This window comes from Falco punctatus (genome assembly GCF_963210335.1).
Source record: "Falco punctatus genome assembly, chromosome: 8".
Classification (NCBI taxonomy): domain Eukaryota; kingdom Metazoa; phylum Chordata; class Aves; order Falconiformes; family Falconidae; genus Falco; species Falco punctatus.
Genome location: NC_137588.1, coordinates 15,654,261 through 15,667,428, shown reverse-complemented (window position 1 = coordinate 15,667,428; position 13,168 = coordinate 15,654,261). Strand labels below are relative to the sequence as shown.

The window sequence follows — 13,168 nt, the reverse complement described above, 5'->3', positions numbered from 1 at the left end:
TTCTGCCGAAGGGCTGTTCAGCATGCTGGGGAACGGAGCGAGCGGAACGCAGGGCAGCGCAGCTAGTGAGGCTGCTGCCTACGCGGTGTCTGCCCCTCGCTCTGGCCTGAACTGTTCAACCTCTCATCCACTGTGCCAGGCACTAAACGTTTGTTTGCAAGCTTCTTCCTGTTGACTCCCACGGAATACTGATGTCTGTCTTTTCCCTTGTTTTGGTTAATTTTGGTCATCTAGGACAAAATCACGGCCTTCCTTCAGAAAGGCAGACCTTTGCCAAGGACTACCAGAGGTGGGAATTTATCCCTGATATCTACTTCTTACCTTTCTTTTTTTCACAGAAGCTACTTGCACTTTTATACAGAAGCTACTTGCACTGTCTGTTGGCATCACAGGTGACTCTCTCCAGTCCACATTTTTTCCTTTCTCTATGTATTTTTGCATCTTTGCCTTGGCTTTCTTTGCCTAAAGCTTTCAACAAGCAGAAGTGCCTTTCAATAAAAAAAGCTAATTCATAAGCCACGAGAATTTTCTCTGCCTTCTGCGTCTGTACATCCCATGTACATCTCCTTCTCTTCCCACATCCTCTACACCTTTGTGTTTGCCTTTCTGCGCTTCTGCTGCTCAGCTGTGTACTAGTGTGATCTCACCTCTGCTACAGTAGTAAGTCATTTCCTCCTGCCCCCTGCAATCCCATTTCCCTTCATTCCCTAGCTGCCAGCTCTCTGTATCCCTGCATATACAGTAGGCACCTATTGCCATTTCCACATATACGTGGGAGGTTACAAATGTATGTATTGATCCAATCAGCTCTTGAGTGGCTGTTCAGCTGCAGAGGTCTTGGTTTCTTATTATTCCGGTGGGTACGTGGAATAGAAACCTACTGACATGGGAAAACATGAAGGTCTGGATTGGCATGAGCAAACTATTCAAAGGTGGCACCGTGCATGCCCTGTATGTCCCCAAATGTACTGTCATGTCTATTTTATATTCCTACGCATTTGGAGACCAAGGATATTACTCTAAATAACCAGTTTGCTTTGAAAATATCCTTTGTAGTCTTGCTGGTTTAGTGAACATTGCTCAGTTACCCTAAATTATTTCCTTAGTTACATTTTTATTAAAATGTCCAGAGTATCTTGAATATGAGGTAGGTTCCCAGGCATTAAAAAAGATTAACACCACCAGGGTTTCCCTGGAGATTTCAGAACACGAAAGGGCAAATTGCTGGCATACAGAAGGCAAACTCCTGTTATGGCAACGTGTTCACAGCTGTTCTGAAGGGAGGCAAAGCCTTGCAAAGGGAGGTCAATAAACCAGACAGTAAATCAGGTTTATGAAAGTCATGACTGGTGGGACTACATTAATATGTTATCTGGGAAATGTATGACAGCCATGGATGAAATAACTTCTGTCTCGGGAAGGCGGGTGGGAGCAGATTGACTTAATCTATTGAGAAGCAGGGAAGAAGCACTGAATATTGATACTTTGGGAACTGTCTATGAACTAAATTACAGTGAGTCAGAGGCAAAACAATGTGTAGTGGCAACACACACAAGGCTCTGTTTAAAAGATCTTAAGTGACATAAATGGAAATGAAGTTTTGCAAAGGGGCTTGTTCTTCTGTAGAATCCCATGCTTTTTTTTTTCCTCCCCTGTGTTTTATACTTTTTGGAGCTCATAGTGTGTTTTGTTTGCCAAATGTATCTACCTATTGCCCAGTGAGAAACAATTTATATTTTTCCAATACGGAGAGCAGGTGTTATTGAGAAAGGATTCTAAGCGTGATGGCAGGGAAGTTACATTTGTTGAATTTTTGTATCAACTTTCACATACAGCTTTCAGAAGTAGTTCCAGTGAACATATACTTCTGTTTGGAACTTAAATTTCAGTTAGTTCAGTTTACAATATCTAATGGTTAGAAAGATAAAGTTACTAAGTCCAATTATTCTCTTTATAAATACTCTAAACAAGGCTGCAATCTGGTAACTGAATGTGATGATTTACTTGGAAAGTAAGTGGGCAGCTGGCTGCTTTATCAGAAAAAATGATCCTTCCCCAGTGCTTCCTAACTCCCTCTGAAAGCTGTAACTGTTGCTGTTGTGCAGTGAGATACTCTGAATACAAAGAACAAAGTGTTAAATGGCTGTGTTCCAAGCACACATGGCAGGGGCTTTGTTATGACCTAACTACACACTATGTGAAGCAGTGTTTTTAAGGAGTAGTAATGATTTTTATTAGACCAATATAATTGGAAAACCAAGCAAGTTTTCTTCAAGTCTAGAATAAAAGAAGTTGCCCTCAAAGCTAAACACAGGCTGAGAACAATTGCTGTGAATTTAATTTTCAAACCTCTGTAAGATTCTTTGTTTGAAGTTGCCTTAAGATTTGCAGCTCCCTAATAGAGAATTAATTTAAACGCCAGATTTGAGCGTCTGCCTGATTTTTCTGTATGCAACAGTTCTGCTGCCTGGCAGCTGTTTTAATCTGCAAGCATGAATAGTACATGCAATATTTTGTTTTATAGAGACCACTTATTGTACAGCACTTCAGGTATAAAACGTACTCAGCTGACACAAGAGTACTGTGGTTCCAACCCCAAAGAACACAGGCATCTTTAAAACTTATTCCTTATAGCCCGCGGCTATGAGTAAACTATCTTTGTTAGCTGGGGTTGAGTTCAGGCTTGTTCCCCAAGCTGAGTGCTATGGAAAGCTATAGAAATCTACAGAAACAAGACCAAACTGGAAGGAGCACAAATTAGAAAAGGAAAAGGAGGGATGTGCCAATGAGCTCTGTAACCTGTTTCTTCCCCGGAGGGTGCCTGAGGTGCACTACCATGGAGAGTTCACTACACTCTGTAAATACAGAAATTTCAAAGATGTTGTGTTGCCCTCAGTTACTGGAAATCCCTTCTAAAGCGACAGAGTCATCCATCCTAAAAGCACTAACACTAGCAGATCCAGTCAGAGTTCTTTGATCAAATAGTGACAGCCCGAAATATTACTCTGAGTGGCGCCAGCCCTATCCTGCATTTCAAGGGAACAGCAAAGCATCATTAGTTGAATTACATGTTTGGTCCCCAGGTTGCATTAAGCCCTTAGAAAAGGCTCTCAAACTTCGTATCCCTATAAGTATCAGATGAAATATAGAGAAACATGAAGGATGAGGGAAAGAAAAGAGCTCTACGATATAAGAAAAGACATAGAAGACCTTGTTTCTCCTGGGAACGCTGTCTGCCAGGCTGGTATAAAATGGTGGTGTCAAACACAGATCTGCTCATTTGGAGTTCGGGCTGTACTACAGTGCTTAGCTAACAGATGTTTCTGAATGTAAAAGGACACTATTGTCTGTAGGACTTGCATGCTCCAATGCTATCTAGCCATTAAAATCAAATTATAGAATCAGGAAGAACCAAACCTCCTGTAGTAACATCTGTAGTATCCAGAAGTGAGGCAAGAGCCATTTATAATCATGCTGCTTGTCCTAAGTGCTATATCATATTACACCAAGATTTTCTGTAGGTGCTTCAAATACAACAAGGCAACGACAAAAACAAAGGAGAAGGGAGGCAGCAGAACTTTAAAAGCTGTGTTCAGCAACATCTGCTCTTTACCACAGGCAGTATTACGTACACACACTCACTCATCTTCCCTGTCTCTCTAGAGTCAAAGACTAAATCAGATTCAGCCAGAAGGTGGCCTAATTAGATTGCTTTTATATTCAAGGTAGCACCACCTGGAGTCATTAACACTATAAATTATAGGAGTTCTCTCATGACAGAGCGCTACAGTGCTTGATAAATAGGAGAAGGTAGAGCTGAGTGGCTTTAAAAATCAAGACAGAAGGAATCAGAAAAGCGTGGGAGACTTCTGGGGCTGCATCTCAGTGTGTTTCATGAAACAGTATTATTATGTATTTAAGAATAAAAGGGGTGACTTAGACAAGAGAAAACACCAGCATGCATAGTGTTTACGTTTTATGGACTCATCATGAAATTTTAGGCTCTAAATATGCCTTCATTTTCAAAAATGGGGGGGGGGGGGGGGGGGGGGAGGAGTGGGGGAGAAGAAAGGTTCCTCAGATACATGCAGATACATGGTATTTTTAATACCAAACAACACTGCTATATAGATATCTTACCAAAAGGCCCAGAACACATTCTGGGAAAATTCCAGTATGGCACAGGAGCAGAGAAGACAGAGTCTCTGCCTGTTATTGCTGCTTTTCAGAGTATGAAAGCGCTAGGACATTACACAGCAAACCCCTCAGCAGGGACTGGTGGTACAGTATGGCCAAATATAACCACTTTTGCATGGTCTGATTTAAAAAGACCCTGGCATTTAATATCATATGAAAATAAGGCCTTGTTCTGATGCATCTATAGATGCACCCAGAAATCAAGCCACTATTCATAAACATCCTTGCCAGGAGCTTTACTCACAAATTGCTTATGCAAAGCACAACTGTCAGAAGTCTGACAGATGTTCAGGTTAGCCACTCCATATATGAAGCAAGTATAAACTAGAAAATAGAGTTAGATACAGGACAGCATCAGGAAGAAAGAGAAAGGCACAAATGTATCTGAGGATGGAGTGGAAAATACATGACAATTTTTTTTAAAAAGTATATATATATATATATATATAAATTATAATAAAAAATGGTGTTTTTTTAATTAGGAAGCCAACAGACCTGTACATCAGAGAACTGAAATTCCATGCACAGGGTATTATTTGCATAATTGAAGTTTCCAAATGATGGAAGTACGGGATCTTTTTTAAGATTCAAAAGAACTGTATGACCCTGCCACACCTTCCATTGTAGAGTAATAGAATAATAGAATATCTTCATTTGGAAGGGACCCATAAGGATCATCAAGTCCAACTCCCTGCTCCTTGCAGGCCTACCTGCATCATGTGGCAGATGATTCCGTCATCCCAGGCAGGAACAGAGATCTGTTTTTTGCAGTGTGGGAGTAGCTGATTTGGATGCTAACACCTGGGAAGCACTTTCAACACAAAGTTAACTTCCTTTCATAGAGCAGTAGTGGTCATGGAGATGATAATGAAGGCCAGACTCTGCAGCCTGTCTGTATCAGGACACAGTGGTGAGATAAAGAATGTGCCCAGAAGCTGATTTTGAGAAAAAATGAGGCATTTCCAACACAATCGAGCTTTCCATACAGTAAATGATGTGGTAATTTTGAAAATTATTTTTAAAGAAAATGGTGCAAATTAGTTCTTTTGGTATTTTTTGTTTGATCCCATTTCCCTTTGAGTCTCCACTGCTAAATGTTACGTAGTTTGAAATAAATCAATTCCACTATATTTGCCAAAGGTATCAGAAAGCACAGAAGCGTTGTCATGGAGACAGCAATTCTTAAGTGAAGCAACTGAATCCCTAAAATATTTAAGCAACACTTAGTCTGCAGGACAAACATGAAGTAGAATATTTGTGACAAGAAGCTAGGCTGGAATTTCTCATATTGAGATCGAAAGAGAAAATAAACTAAAACCCATCCTGGGAAATAAAACCAAGTGGCTCCTAGATATGTTTCCATGAGAAAAAATTGTGCACAGCCACTTTCACGTCTACACAAGGACATGTCAACTCATCACAGAAAAAGAAATAAGCATAGCTACATCTATAACTTTCACCTGCTTCCTGGCTGAAGTGGTACAACATTGATGAGGAAAGCAGGTTTGTCTGGGTGGTTCAAACCATCAAGAAGAATGAACTGTATTTTCATTTTGTCTGCCATTTCTTTTTGAGTGACTGCTTAACCTACTGAGTTGACACAGTGAGTCGGTGATATGCGAAGGCACAGACACCTTGTGAAAGGATGCTAAAGAGGTAGCTCGGACCTCCAGAAATCTAATTCCTATCATTGTTTTAATACCAAACCTTCTCAGACCTGAAATAATACAAGGGGCAGCTGTCAAAGGCAATCTGCTGATTACCTTTGCCATCACACTTAATTAAGCTAGCTTTGACCTGGTAATTACATCTACAAGCAAAAGGGATGTGTTTTGTGGGACAAAAATTGGATAGCTGAACTCAAAGTGTACCCACCAAACTGACTGTGTCCAGCACTGTTGGAAGGTATTAGGAAATGAATTTTGACCAAGTTTCCAGTCTTTCCCATTTCTCCTGGCCCTTGTTGCTCCTTTCTGACAAGCTGCTTTCCCTCCTCTCTGTATCATCTAGTAATTTCCTCTCCTCACTTTGCACTAAGCAGCAAGGGGAGAATATCAAGGAGTCAGAGGAAAGGAGCAAAACACTGGCTGAAAAGCAGAAAGGAGAAATAGAAATCTGAACAGAAATCTCCAGCAAAACTCCCATGGACCTTCACTGGGATATCTGCCCAAGTGAGGGAGCGTGGGGAGGGCAGGAAACAGCCTAGAGAGATCTTGAAAATATTGCAGAGCTTGTAGTTAATTCAGATCAAGTGTTCCAGGGGTCAGTTTGTGGCAATAAGGAACATGTACTGAAGGTGTAGGAGGGACACATAATTTTTGCAATAGTGCTGCTTTCCCAGGCTCTCCCAAGTCTGTAATTTTGAGAGCTATACCCTCAGGAGAACACCGATTGGAAAATGAAAAGGTTCGGTGTGAGACAATTTATGGTAGGCCAAATACCGCAAATTTATCTATTTGGCCTTATAATAAATCCCCCATTGATTAATGCAGCTTCCAAAATTTACTGATACAGGAGCCCTGCATTCCCTGAAAACACTGAATGGTTAGAGGGCTGCAGCTCTGACCGCCAGTATTCACAGCGCGCAGCGTGCCTCACCGCCTCCTGTTGCTAATTGACAGAGAAAAGGAGATGGTCAGTAAGTAAAGGTTCCTCACCTGTTAACTGGCCTACTCCCACAGAAACCATTAATAGCTGATAACTGTCACGCAATGCAGGGGAATATGGGACCCTGCATTTGTCACACCTTGGCACCCCCACAGTAAGTTTGTGTCCTCTCTTGATCCTGGCTTCCTGCTTCCTCTCCCTTTTGCAGCCAGCTCCAACCTCTGCTGCTTCTTTTCATGGCTCTGAATGTTTAAAACCTTGCTCCTCTCTCATTGTTTTTCCTTTCTAATTCCTGATGAAGGCTCCTCCAGGACTTTCAAACAATGTCAAGCCTTTTTAGGCCCAGTGTTTACACCTACCAGTAGCAACTTGCTCCTCCTCTCTTCACATGCCAAACTCCTACCTCTTTACATTTATTCTACTTGACAATCTCTCTTTGACAAAGCATTTACAGCAATGCTGCTCCCCCAAAATACGCAGTCTGAGAACTTGTTCTATTATTTTGTGGAAGGCTCTTAGAAGTTTGAAAATCAGTGGTTATCTCAGTCAGCTCAGGGAACTGACTGGCTTTGTAAAGCACCAACCTCTGAAGATGTGCAGATTAATTGCAAGGATCCACTTCCTGAGCCACGCACAATGGGGCTTCAGGGGATCAAGTGACCAGTTATAGTAACTTCACCAGTGTATCGCTGTTATGGGTGCACTGGGCTACTCAAGTAGTCCAGAGTAATCAGGGTGCATTGTGTTCTGGGTGCAAAGGCCTTCCTTTCCCACGCACTCCTGATGCTATTCAGGGGCTGCACAATGGAACAGCAGGATCACCCTGTTCACCATCAGCCTTTACTCCATGAGGTTAGCCTGAGTAGCTGCTGTGAGACCAACTTACCCCTGCCTTTGGGACGCGCAGCATGCACCAGCCACTGCACTCAGAGTCTGGGTCTGGATTTCACAGCTCACGAGTCTCTGTAGTCCTTGCCCAGCCTTAAAGCTGATGGAGCTCTTAGGCAGGGTCACACTTCGACTGAACTGGCCTTAGCACAAAGATGGCCCTTATTAAACAGCCATACGAATAATAAAAACTTTTGGTTAGTTATCAGACCTAGACAACACATCCAGCTCCCACAGAGCACTCTCTTCTCCTCCACACATGCAAACACTGTAATTTGTATTATGCCAATTCAGTAATGGATCATTTAGTAATCATTCATTAACTGAAACGCTCATGTACAACAGCAGCATAGCATCTCATCTCTGCACTTTCAGAAACCCGCAAGAGATGATTAGAAAGGCCCTGAGCCCTCAGAAATGAGTCTGGGAATGCCTTTGTTTTGAAGGGAACTAAAGACCAATCATTTCCCTGAAATGCTCAGCCTGTTCTGAATGCCTGTTTAAATCAAATACAGATAAGCTCTACTCCTTTCTGCAGAGCTGTTTGCCTGCTCAGACACAGAAAAAAGAATGTTGCAACGTAAGTGCATGCACATCTCCACATAAACCAAACCCCACGCCCAGGTCTGTGATCAGCTGGGTGCCCCAGAGGACGAGGAGGTATTTTAACAATGCTGCAGCTTGTTGGTAGAGAAAGAAGGGGAGGAAGTGGAGAAGGCATGGGAGGCAGAAAAAGAAGAACAGATTTTTCATCATAAGGATGACATTTACAAATACCATTCCCTTTGGGTGAGGTTACGTTTAAGCTAGACAGCTCAGACAATATTAAAACTGAGATGAGGCTTTATTTCTGAAGTGCTTTTCTTCCGCGGAACCTGAAACGCTTTCAGAGAAGCATGAATTAAGCCTCACAGCAGCAGTGTGTATGAAGCAATGATTATTCCCCATTTAGTAGATGGGGTATAAAAATGCAAAGAGGTCACGTGAGTGGTTCAAGGGCGTACAGGAAGTCTGTGGCACAGCACAGAAATAGAATCCAGACCTCTTGACTCCTAGGCTTGTACTTTAACCACAAACTCATCCTTCTTCCCTTAAATATTCAAGAAGTTGAAAGCCACACAGCATCAACAAGTCAAAGATCTGAGCGATGCTTGCCTTAGATTTTGTAAGTATATACCTAAAATAGTATACGCATAGACAGGAAAAGATAATTACCTGGGGCATTACAGAGTAAGTGTAGTATAAACGGCAAATTTGTTTTCTTCCTTGGTGTGCTGCTGAAGTAGGACTCCCTCAGTTCATTCTTGTTCCCAGCTGGGAGAAGATTTCAGGAAATGGAGTTGGGAGGGGACAGTTAGTGCGTGTTTGTTGACCTGGACCTTTCTTACTTCAATCAATGTGATATTTACAAGAAAAATAAATAAATACATGTAAGTGTTTTGCACTCTGATAAAGATGACACTACAAGGAGCATGCAGAAGCAAAGGATAAGCTTTTTTGTCTGTAGTAAAAGCTTCTACAGGGTTTAATAAATGATGTTAAATTATTACAGAAAGAAACAACAAATAAGCCTGGAAAGATTGTTGCTTGTTGTGTTTAAATGGAGGCATGGCAGAAAAAATTACCGATTTCTGAAGTGTAATTCTTCAGTGCTAAACAGGAAAAGCTACTCTCCAGAGAGATTTCTAAAATGAAAAGTTGCTGTGTTGTCACTGGTTAATGCTTAAAATCTGCCTTCTGGGTTCAATTCACCAACTTAAAGCATCATACAAAGAAGGCAATTTTAGACAAGTCTAACCTTCTTTCATGACTAAGGGAAAAGTACCCAGTCATGTTTTCCGGTGTTCAGTCACCATGCAAGTTTGTGTGACACTGGCTATTTACTTTTGGTCTGAAACAAGGCCCTTCACAGAGACTGGTATGTGCTCTTTACTGACATATCATTGGATTCCAAGACACAGCTGCATCTCCAGTACTGTTAGTCTGGTTGAAGGGCATTAGTCTCAAAACCAAGGAGACACAGAAAACATTTGCCTCCCTGAAGGGGTTCGTCTTGGGTGAGGACTAGTAGCAGTAAATTAAAAGAAAGAGAAAAAGGAGAGCCATCTTCCTTTTCTTTTGTTTCGTTTTCTAGCTCTGGTATTGAAGGCCTATTTGTCTGAGTGCATGTGTGCATTCTTGATTTCTACCCTCACTGTTTTACAGTGGTACTTTAAAAAACACTTAATAGATTCCTTTTAATTGCCCAGCTCCCTTAGTAAGCAGCCTACTGCACTCAGCAATTGAAACACCAAATTAAACAAGACATCAATACTTTAGAAGCAGTGCTTCAGCTCAGAGATAAGCAGAAAATAACCTATTTCTGGGCAGGTCCTTGGACCTGGAAGAACTGCTGTTCATACAGGGCCAAAGACAGACCTGCTTTTTGCCTCATTCCAAAGGAAAGGAGACTTGTGGGTGGGCTGGCGTGGGAGTCCAGTCCAAACATTTTGTTTGGATGCCAGCCTTCCTCCCTACACTGAAGCAGTTGCTGGTTTTGCCTATATATGCAACAACATATGGACCAACAAATGCGAAGGAAAGAGAATCAGCATGAGACCAAGCTACCAGAACAGCTACATCCATTAGACATCTCCCCAGAGCAGAATTGCCACCCTTCATTAAGCCATGGCCATTACTTGCTATTATTACTGAGTTTATACTGCTTCATTGGGGTTTTCCCAGTTGTACAGGGACACAATGACTAAGGATTTGCTGGGGGATGGGTTAGATTAATTTTCAAGTCAGAACTAATCTATTCTACGCAGACAGGCAGTTGAGGAAAATTTGTATTACAGAGAAAATGCACAGTCAGATACATTCAGGCAGAAGCCAACAAAATGAAAACTCATGCATCACTGACCTCTGAAATTCTGTCCCTTTTCAAAGCCCCATCCTGACACTACACTGTGTGATTTCAGCGCTGTACCCTAGTTGTGCTTGTTCTGTAGACTGCAGGTTAGAGAAGAGTGCCTTTTTGCTGCTCAGTCATCCATACCTTCAAGCTTGATGCTCATTATAGTCCTGCAAGCAGGTCAACCTCTAAGCTAGGATCCCTTGCAGTCTAATGGCAACATGAACGACTGGATTTACTCATGAGATGTTACTGGAAACCGACAGAAGTAATTTGTACAGAGAAGTAATCTGCCCAGGCAAAATAAATACAGAGCTGAATCTTTGTACGAAACTCATTGCAAACCTGAAACAAGCTTTTTGTCATATGCTATCTGTTGTTAATTAGGCAAAATACAGTGCAGGGCAGGTTTTCTAAATAGTGTGTATTTGTCTCTGTTTTACAGATAAAATTCTGTGGCTCCAAAATGGACTAGCATTTCACAAACCTGAACTGACAATAAAGAAAGAGACTGAAGACATACAAAGAATGGTCTATGTTTACAGCATTAAAGGATATGTTCTTTGCTGTTGTGGTGCTGTGACTCAAATCACTAAGGTGCTGAAAAGCCAAAGGAACTCTCTTGCTGCATGGGTCTGCACTTGCACCAAGAAAATGATTATATTGGAGTGTGACACATCAGTGTATTCAGAGGCAGCATCAAATAGGGAGAAAAGGTCACGCTGTATCTGATTCAAAACTGGTAGAAAATAGTACCTTGAAGATCCCCGCTGCACTCAGCAGCAGAGGGCTGAGTAAGTAAACGGAACACAACGGCACTCTGACATACATTAATTCCCCTGATAGTTATTTCTGTTGTTTGGTGCAGTACCAAAAGGACAGGAAGAACAGGGATAATTTTCTGTGGGATTTTTATTTTTCATCTTAGTAGCATAATCTCATTCTTTTTAAAGACACTTGATGAATTAACTTTGTAGGTAAAAGCCAGTGAATTACATTTCATTTCTGCCTTGCAGAATTAACAATAATTTTCCTCACATTAGCCAGCCAGAAAAGTCTTCCTCAATATTGCCATTGGGCAATATTGTCTCCATATCATTTGCAGAAGTTGCAGAATAGCTAAAATATATCTGCTACCTATGATTTTCTTGATGCCTCCTATTACTTGTATTGCAATCGTGTCTAGGTGACCTGGCACAGGCTGCGTTCCTCTGGGCTGGCCAGTTCTTGACACAGAAACATCCTTGTCCAAAGAATTTGTGAGAAATGGAAGGAGAGAGAGTGAAGAAGACCACTGAGACTTTCAGGCCCAGCTCCTCAGACTTTTCCTTACCATGAAATGACACCGCAGTGTTTTTCTCTGTTACTATGGCATTCTGCAAACAACTCCAGCAGACTAGCTAGAAATGAAGTGGGCAAACCTCTAAAAGTTTGGCAGTTTGAATAAACGTCTGTGAGGATCTGGCTGGACTTGGGGACAGACTGTCCTTTGGAAAGAAACCACAGAAACTGGTAGAGACGCACCCCTTTCCTATGGGCCTCTGCGGAGTCTGGAGGAAAGGGTATGAGGCAAATAAGATCTATAACCAGAACAGTTGAGAGATGGGGGAGTGGCTGGGAAAAAGTGTCCCATGGTGAGGGATCTTGTACAGTGCAGAAAGGTAGAAGGGATTAGAAAACAAAGAGATGAATGGAGGAGACCAGAGCGAGGTGCTCTCTATTCCACAAAGAAGAGCAGGATGCATATTATAGATCATGTATGATCACAGTCATGGGCGTCACAGGGAACCTCTTGGAAGGCTTCCAGGCCTGAGGTCTTGGAGGAGGGCATGTTCTCCTGAAACATATTACCAGCTGCAAAAGAAGCAGGAACCACAGAGCTGTAAACTGAAGATACTAATAATCTGCACTCTGGGCAGAATTATAGGAGTTCATTTAGGAAACTACTGGGAGCAGAAGGAAGCAGAGTGAACCCTGCTAGACCATTAAGTCATAAATAGCCGGAGCTGTCTGCCTTTCCCAAGGCTTTTCTTATTTCTGTTCCTAAAGCTTCCTGTCACAGGTTATGTGAGAGTTTAAGTCAGCCTCTTGGGTTGGGATGGGCATTTTTTTCCTGAATAAGCAGTACATATAATAATACGTATATTGCTTCAGGTAATGCCTCCCTTTCCAGGAAGCAGTGCTGTTCAGAAGGGACACACAGTGATCACAGGGATGGCGAGGCCATTGGCCAGCCTCCTCTCCTGGGTAACTTGACTGAATGTGGCAGGGTGTCGGATGCCTTGCATCTGTGTGTTCCCATTCTGATGCTATTATGTACGCATCCCAGGCTCAGCTGAGGCTGCCAGCAGGAATAACCCAAAATGCCACGACAATGACTGTTTTGTTGGTTTTTATGGCACTGAATCCCAGGAGTACTGGAAATCTTCAAATACAGCTTTTTCCCATAAAAAGAAACTTCCAGATGCATGAGCTCTGAGTGTTTGTGAACAAGCAATGTTTGGCTAGTAAGCTTGCTCTTTTGATGTCTGCCACTTGTCATCTGATTTATAATAAATAGGTAATAAGTTGCTAAATACCATA

General features: G+C 42.0%; 1 long non-coding RNA gene across 1 annotated transcript; it reads left to right on the top strand.

Moving 5' to 3' along the window:
* Positions 1-296: 296 nt before the first annotated feature.
* LOC308068894 lies at positions 297-13,168 on the top strand. Its single transcript, XR_013930179.1, has 2 exons — positions 297-8,857; positions 11,031-13,168. It is a non-coding gene; the product is annotated as an uncharacterized lncRNA (long non-coding RNA).